This window comes from Mandrillus leucophaeus, unplaced genomic scaffold (assembly GCF_000951045.1).
Source record: "Mandrillus leucophaeus isolate KB7577 unplaced genomic scaffold, Mleu.le_1.0 Scaffold85, whole genome shotgun sequence".
Classification (NCBI taxonomy): domain Eukaryota; kingdom Metazoa; phylum Chordata; class Mammalia; order Primates; family Cercopithecidae; genus Mandrillus; species Mandrillus leucophaeus.
In genome coordinates this window covers 826,824-833,814 of record NW_012109252.1, presented here as the reverse complement: position 1 = coordinate 833,814, position 6,991 = coordinate 826,824, and the positions used below count along the sequence as shown (strand labels likewise).

The following is a 6,991-nucleotide window of genomic DNA, read 5'->3' as shown; positions in this document are numbered from 1 at the left end:
GCATACTGCACTAATACGTTCAGAAAAATGTTTAACAAGTCTTTTTTATTATTATTATACTTTAAGTTCTAGGGTACATGTGCACAGCGTGCAAGTTTGTTACATACATATACATGTGCCATGTTGGTGTGCTGCATCCGTTAACTCATCATTTACATTAGGTATATCTCCTAATGCTATCCCTCCCCTCTCCTCCTACACCACGACAGGCCCCAGTGTGTGATATTCCCCACCCTGTGTCCAAGTGTTCTCATTGTTCAATTCCCACCTATGAGTGGGAACATGTGGTGGTTGGTTTTCCGTCCTTGTGACAGTTTGCTCAGAATGATAGTTTGCTCAGTTTCCAGCTTCATCCGTGTCCTTACAAAGGACATGAACTCATCTTTTTTTATGGCTGCATAATTCCATGGTGTATATGTGTCACATTCTCTTAATCTAGTCTATCATTGATGGACATTTGGGTTGGTTCCAAGTCTTTGCTATTGTGAATAGTGTCACAATAAACACATGTGTGCATGTGTCTTTATAGCAGCATGATTTATAATCCTTTGGGTATATGCCCAGTAATGGGATGGCTGGGTCAAATGGTATTTCTAGTTCTAGATCCTTGAGGAATCACTGCACTGTCTTCCACAATGGATGAACTAGTTTATAGTCCCACCAACAGTTTAACAAGTCTTAAAGGAGACCACCTATTCATATCCTTAGAAAAGGGCCTAGAATACAGTAGTTACTTAAGAAGGAGTAGTAACAATTGTAATAGTGACAGCAACAGTACTACTAGTAGTATACTATTACCAGGGTGGACTTCAAGGACTTTGTAAATATACTGAAAATATATGCAAAGTCTGAATTGTATGTGGGTATATATTCTTTGAAAAGTGCAAGATGATTTAAAATAAATTACACAAAATTAGAAACTAGAACCGTTTCTCTAATTATGAAGCTTTGGTAGCTATCATTCATTACAATCAATCACCAAGAAAATTGATCAAATTGATTAGTTTATTGAGCTGGGAAGAATTTACTGGAGAGACCATAGTTTTTTTCAGAATCATAGTGATATATTTTAAATTCTATTTTTTCTTTTTTTTTTTTGTGACAAAGTCTCGCTCTGTCTCCCAGGCTGCTGGGCTGGAGGGCAGTGGCGTGATCTCAGCTCACTGCAACCTCCACCTCCCGGGTTCAAGAGATTCTCCTGCCTCAGCCTCCCAAGTAGCTGGGACTATGGGGACACAGATGCCTGCCACCATGCCCAGCTAATTTTTGCATTTTTAGTAGAAATGAGGTTTCACCACGTGGGCCAGGCTGGTCTTGAACTCCTGACCTCAAGTGATCCTCCCACCTTGACCTCCCAAAATTACAGGCATGAGCCACTGCACCCAACCTACATTCAAATTCTATACAAGTTTGTTATAATTGAGTCAGGCATAACCAAAATGTTACAAACATCTTATTAGTCTTTTCTCAGTGATTTACAAGTGCTATGTGAAAATATATTGAAAAACGCAAGTTTTTTGATATTGCCACAACAGTAACAATGAAGTTTAAAATGTGAAGAAAAATTGCTAATTTAAAAGTAATCCTTAGCTTTATTTCTGTCAAGTATTTTTTAGGTTGAAGCAATTATTCTAAATTTATGTGAATACTCAAATATTTAACCCAATGATAAAAATAATACTGTTCTCCAGCCTAAATACTCTTAGAATATCTGGCAAAACTATCATCTCTGAAAAGTTCTTAAAAGCTTTAGCCTCATAAATTCATAACTCAACTTGAATCTCACTGCATATTTTAAATAAAATGCATTTAATTTCACCAAAAAACATGCTTCTAGAATTGGTTTTAATAACCTGAACTATCTTTTACAAACTTTATTTCTGCCAAGAATAACTCAGCTTTATTCTTTCTTTTTTTGTTTCTTGTTTCCTTGTTGTTGTTTTATACAGACAAGGTCTCGTCATATGGCCCAGGCTGGTCTTGAAGTCTTGGGTCAAGTGGTCCTCATGCTCAGCCTCCCAAAGTTCTTGGATTGCAGGTATGAGCCACTGCACCCAGCCAAAAATTCCAACTTGGTTCACACAACGGAAACAGAAATTTTCTTTGAGCTGACACCATCTACAGTAGCAATTTCCAAATTCCTCATGAGGACCTCTTTCTTCATGAAAATGGTATTTGGTTCAATTTGTAATTATCTTAGGCTAGTTTGATTGATTGCTCACATCTCTTTTTTTTTTTTTTTTTTTTGGCTATGCTATAGGCTCATTTATTGTAAACACTCTCTTTTTAGAACTTTTTTTAGTATAGTGTCTGACAAATTAGACACTATATGTGTGTGTGTATATATATATATTATAATTATATGTGTGTATGTTTTGAAAAATAGCCTGCCAAGAAGATATATTGCCACAACAAAAAGAAAGAGAGGAGATAAACATGTATGAGTGGAAATTAGGAGTAAAAAGAAAAGTGAGGACTGAAATAAATATTAATATTAAAGTTTATCTGGTCCTTCGTTAACTGAAGGATGACAGCTGAAGAGTGGAGATTTCCAGAAATTTGTGCAAATTATCATTTTATTTAATATTTTTAAAAAAATGATAGGTAGAGAATATACAAAAAACGCTGAGTTTGAATACTCCATGATGTAATTTGAGAGGAGAAATCCCAAATAATATAAACCAAGAGGATGCGAGACCATTTTCCCTAAGGAGTGGTAAAAAAAAAGGTCCAGTCTTTGTAGTTGCATCTCCATGCACCCCTGCATTCATACAAAAACAGTGCCAACAGCCCCCACGGAATGGTGGGCCCTGATTTGCTGTGGTCAATAAGGCTGTCACAAAGAATGTCCTTTATCTTGGCCCAATAAAATAATCTGGCAAAAATCCGATAACAGAACTGTGACTCTTGTGAGAGGATACTGAATTCAAATAAAACCAGAACATTTTACAACCCCCAAACACCTACCCCAGTCTACCGATTCACATGTCTGTAAGTAGTTTCTAGTCACTCATTATCAGAAGCCTGAAAACCGTGTCTTCCTGCACTCCCCGTCACACACACTCCCACAAAGGTGTCTACACTCAACCTCCTGTAACTCACTACACTTTCTCCTCTTCTGTGCATCCTCAACCTCTACCTTACTTCAGAGTCAAGTGCTTAGTTTTGGTGCAAAATTTCACTTGCACATCCTTAAAAGAATATTTTTAAAAAAATTAATCTCTTACATCCTTCATTAAAAATCTAAATTTTCCTCATAAGTTTAAGTCACTGGCATTACCAGTATATGACATGCAAATTAGGTAAAAGTGCCCTTAAATAAAATACCACTTTTACTCAAGTCCAAGAGAGTAATACCACAGCAAGTTGATACTTCTGAATATTCATTTAAAAGAAACTCAACAAATTTATTTTATTCCTTGTTCTCTTTCAACTATTACTTCTAGGCCACAATTTCTACAAAAAAACCGTATCTTAAGATATTTTATTTTGAAAGTTCTTTATGAATAATCTATAACACTTACTGTAGCAAACTTTGATTTTTAAATTTCCTGTGACCACACGGTTTCACAGGTGAAAACATTCTCTTTTAGTTGTGAATTTCCTATTAATATACCATTGATTGAATAAACAATATGATAAAATTGTTGATAATCTATGTTCAACACAAAAGTAATGTTTTATTGGTAAGATACCAATTGATGCTATAGATCAGGCATTTTTGTTGTTCATGCATTACTGATTGTTAGAAAGAGACAAGCTTTAGTATCAATTGTATTGCTGTTGTGGACTTCAGACCTCAAGAAAAGTCATGTGTTAAAATAAATTTGGCTCACTGAGAATGATGGTTAACACAGGAACAGAAAACCAAACACCACATGTTCTCATTTATAAGTGGGAGTTGAACAATGAGAACACATGGACACAGGGAGGGGAACATCACACAACAGGGCCTGTTGGGGGGTAGGGGACAAGGGGAGGGAGAACATTAGGACAAATACTTAATCCACGCGGGGATTTAAAACCTAGATGATGGGTTGATGGGTGCAGCAAACCACCATGGCACATGTATACCTACGTAACAAACCTGTACATTCTGCACATGTATCCCAGAACTTAAAGTAAAATAAAAATAAATAAATAAATACATTTGGCTTAGAGTTGCCTTTGTACTTTGAATTCCTACACAGTGAACTGCAGCCTCACTCAGTACATAACAGACTGCAACTCTACTCAAGAGGATGTCCTTGTAACAAGTCGCTGAGTCTCAGCTAATCACAGCAGCCTTGCTTCAGCCCATCACAGGCCCCAGACTAGTCAGACGATGCCCCAGTCGGGCAGGTGCCCAGCAGTGGCTCCTCCAGCTGCCTCCTCATGTCCCTTCCTTTTTCTATCAGTGCCGCTGCCCACATTGCTGAGTGGATCTCTCCAGACCTTTCCTGGATTTGAAGGCTGTCTGATTGATACATCTATTTACTCAAATAAACTCTGCTAAATTTCATGGGCCAAAAGTTTTCTCTTAACAGGTAGAAGAAAAATAGTTGGAATGAAGAAAAAGATTTGATGTGGTTTCTGGCTGATGAAATTGCCCATGGTTTTTTTGTCCTTTTTTTTTAACTGTTTTCCATAGTTTCCATAGTGATATGTAGGTTTTCTACATATCACTAATGGTCAGAGAAAAAGCCAACCAAGAGATCAAAGGGACTTAGGAGTAGTGGCCTGATAAGCACAGACATCATTTTACAGTTAGGCTGAAAAACTAAAAGCTGAGAGGACTTTATTTGTTTACAAGGAAAACTGGAAATAGTTACACTAAGTCCTAATGAAAAAAATCCTCTGTCTTGAGGTACAAATATATATGTATACAAACACATTATATATAAAAACACATAAAAACACATAAATATATGTACATACGTAATTTATATGCATATATAAATTTTAATATATACATACCACACATAAATGCAAAAGGTTATAAAAATCAATGCATAATAGTTTAACAAGGGGTTATTTAGGAAAACTAGGATGCTTCTGTTACATTCTTAGTTATTTCTTCCCACAGTATCATACTTAGGAAAAAGTGAAAAGGGAGCAAAAATATAGTCTATAGGGAAATTCTCATTTCATGACATTAAACATTATAGATTAAGGGAATACGATAAAACTGAGACATATGGAGGATGGTAGAATACATGAAGCTGAAGTTAAGAACTGGAGCAAAAATATGAGTGGAACATCACAGAAGAAAGAAGGCAAAGCGTGAGCCAGGGGCACTGGGGAGAAAGGAAAGGAGGGCCTCGGAAATGGCTTTCCACCGAGCTCCCATTTCTGCCCGGGGACGGCCCTAACACTGAAAGGCGGCTGCAGTGAATACGTACACCTCCCCTAAGACTTAAGACAAAGTGGAGTTACAGTCAGGAGGCAACGCGAAACAGCCTGAGTACCTCTGTGCTGACATTTTTAAAGAAAACACTTCGTTCTTCCTAACAAAAATATCTTAGCTCGAGCTCTCCTGGGCTGTTCCCTGTACCTGCCAGCACTCCCCAGTCACCCACCGCCGTAGGCAGACACTGTAGAGCGTGGCTGCTCCCACGGACACACACCTGTTTAAAGAGCTCTTTTCACATTGTGTCTGTAATCCTGTAAGTAATTTTACCCTGCGTGGATCCTCACTCACCACACTGAGACAGGAGAGGAGGGTGTCACTAGTTTTTGTATTTATTTGCGAGTTACAGAGGAGCAGCGAAGCCCAAGCTCACCCCAACCAAGCCAGAATTTCCATCTACGGGCCTCACGTCATGTTGTGTTTCTGACTTGTCACTTTCTCTGAACACTAGAAACAATACAGGAAAATCTGATTTACTCTACAAATGACTAAAATAGACAAGGTGCTGGAAGCCATTTCTTGGCCCTTCCTTCCTTTCCTCCCTCCCTCCCTCCCTTCCTTCCTCCTTCTTCCTTCCTTCCCCTCCCTTCCTTTCCTTCCTTCCTTCCTCCCCTTTCCCTTCCCTTCCTTCCTTCCTCCCCCTTCCCTTCCCTTCCCTCCCTTCCTTCCGTCCCTTTCTTCCTTTCCTCCTTCTTTCCCATTCCTTCCTTTCCTCCTTCCTTCTTTCATTTCTTCTTTCCCATCCTCCCTCCTTCGTTCCTTCATTCCTTCTTTCCTTTTTCCTTCTTTTCCTCCTTATTTTCTTCCTCATACATTATGACAACAAACTTCCACCACCTGTACTAACCTGAGGAGGCATTTTCCATTTCCTGAGATTATAAACCCTAAATGACCTAGAGTGCATTTTAGAACCTTTAAGAAATGTGGATTCAGAAAGGCATTTCAAATGCCTAAGGTCTTTCAAAATATTTTCCTGTCTATAGCAACATGAGTTATAGCATGGCCTTAAAACACAGAGGTTAGAGTCCATTAATGGAGATTGCCTTTAAATTTAAGGTCGGTTAGCACTGATATATGCTTTACCAAATATTAGCATTCATATTAGATGTGCAGTCTCCAATATCAAATCAAACATGTATTCCTCTTCTAAAAATAAATCTGGGTTTAATAAACATAGCCATAGCACGGAATTCTCTTGAAACACAGGTAGTTTCCAAGCAGGTTTCACTGAGAATCCAGAAAGTGACTCCAACCTCAGAAATGTCTTAGACCACTGAGGGGTGAAAAGGAGTCTCCTACGGACTGGTCCAGAAGGCTCTCCTCTCTCTTACCTCTACTTCTCCTCCTATTTCAGAGTGAGAAGTCAGGCTCTAGAATTTGGGGAAGATAGAAAGGCTGAAATAAGAAAAGAACATTCAAATTTTATGTTCTGTTTATTTCCTCATTTCTAATATCTCCACCAAAATGTTAATGCAGCCAAATACTCCCATCAAAAATATTAACTTCACCTGGCTACTATTAACTAATATATGGCTTGGAGAAGCTTTAGTTTCTCAAATGGATTTTCACTCTTATTGCGTGAAAGGGAAAATCAAGGTGTAG

The 6,991-nt window shown here is 38.1% G+C and overlaps 1 protein-coding gene across 1 annotated transcript in view; it reads right to left on the bottom strand.

Moving 5' to 3' along the window:
* The window catches only part of CSMD1 (CUB and Sushi multiple domains 1), a 666,897-nt gene that overhangs the window by 98,949 nt on the left and 560,957 nt on the right, over nucleotides 1–6,991 (bottom strand). The gene's annotated exons all lie outside the window — the stretch shown is intronic.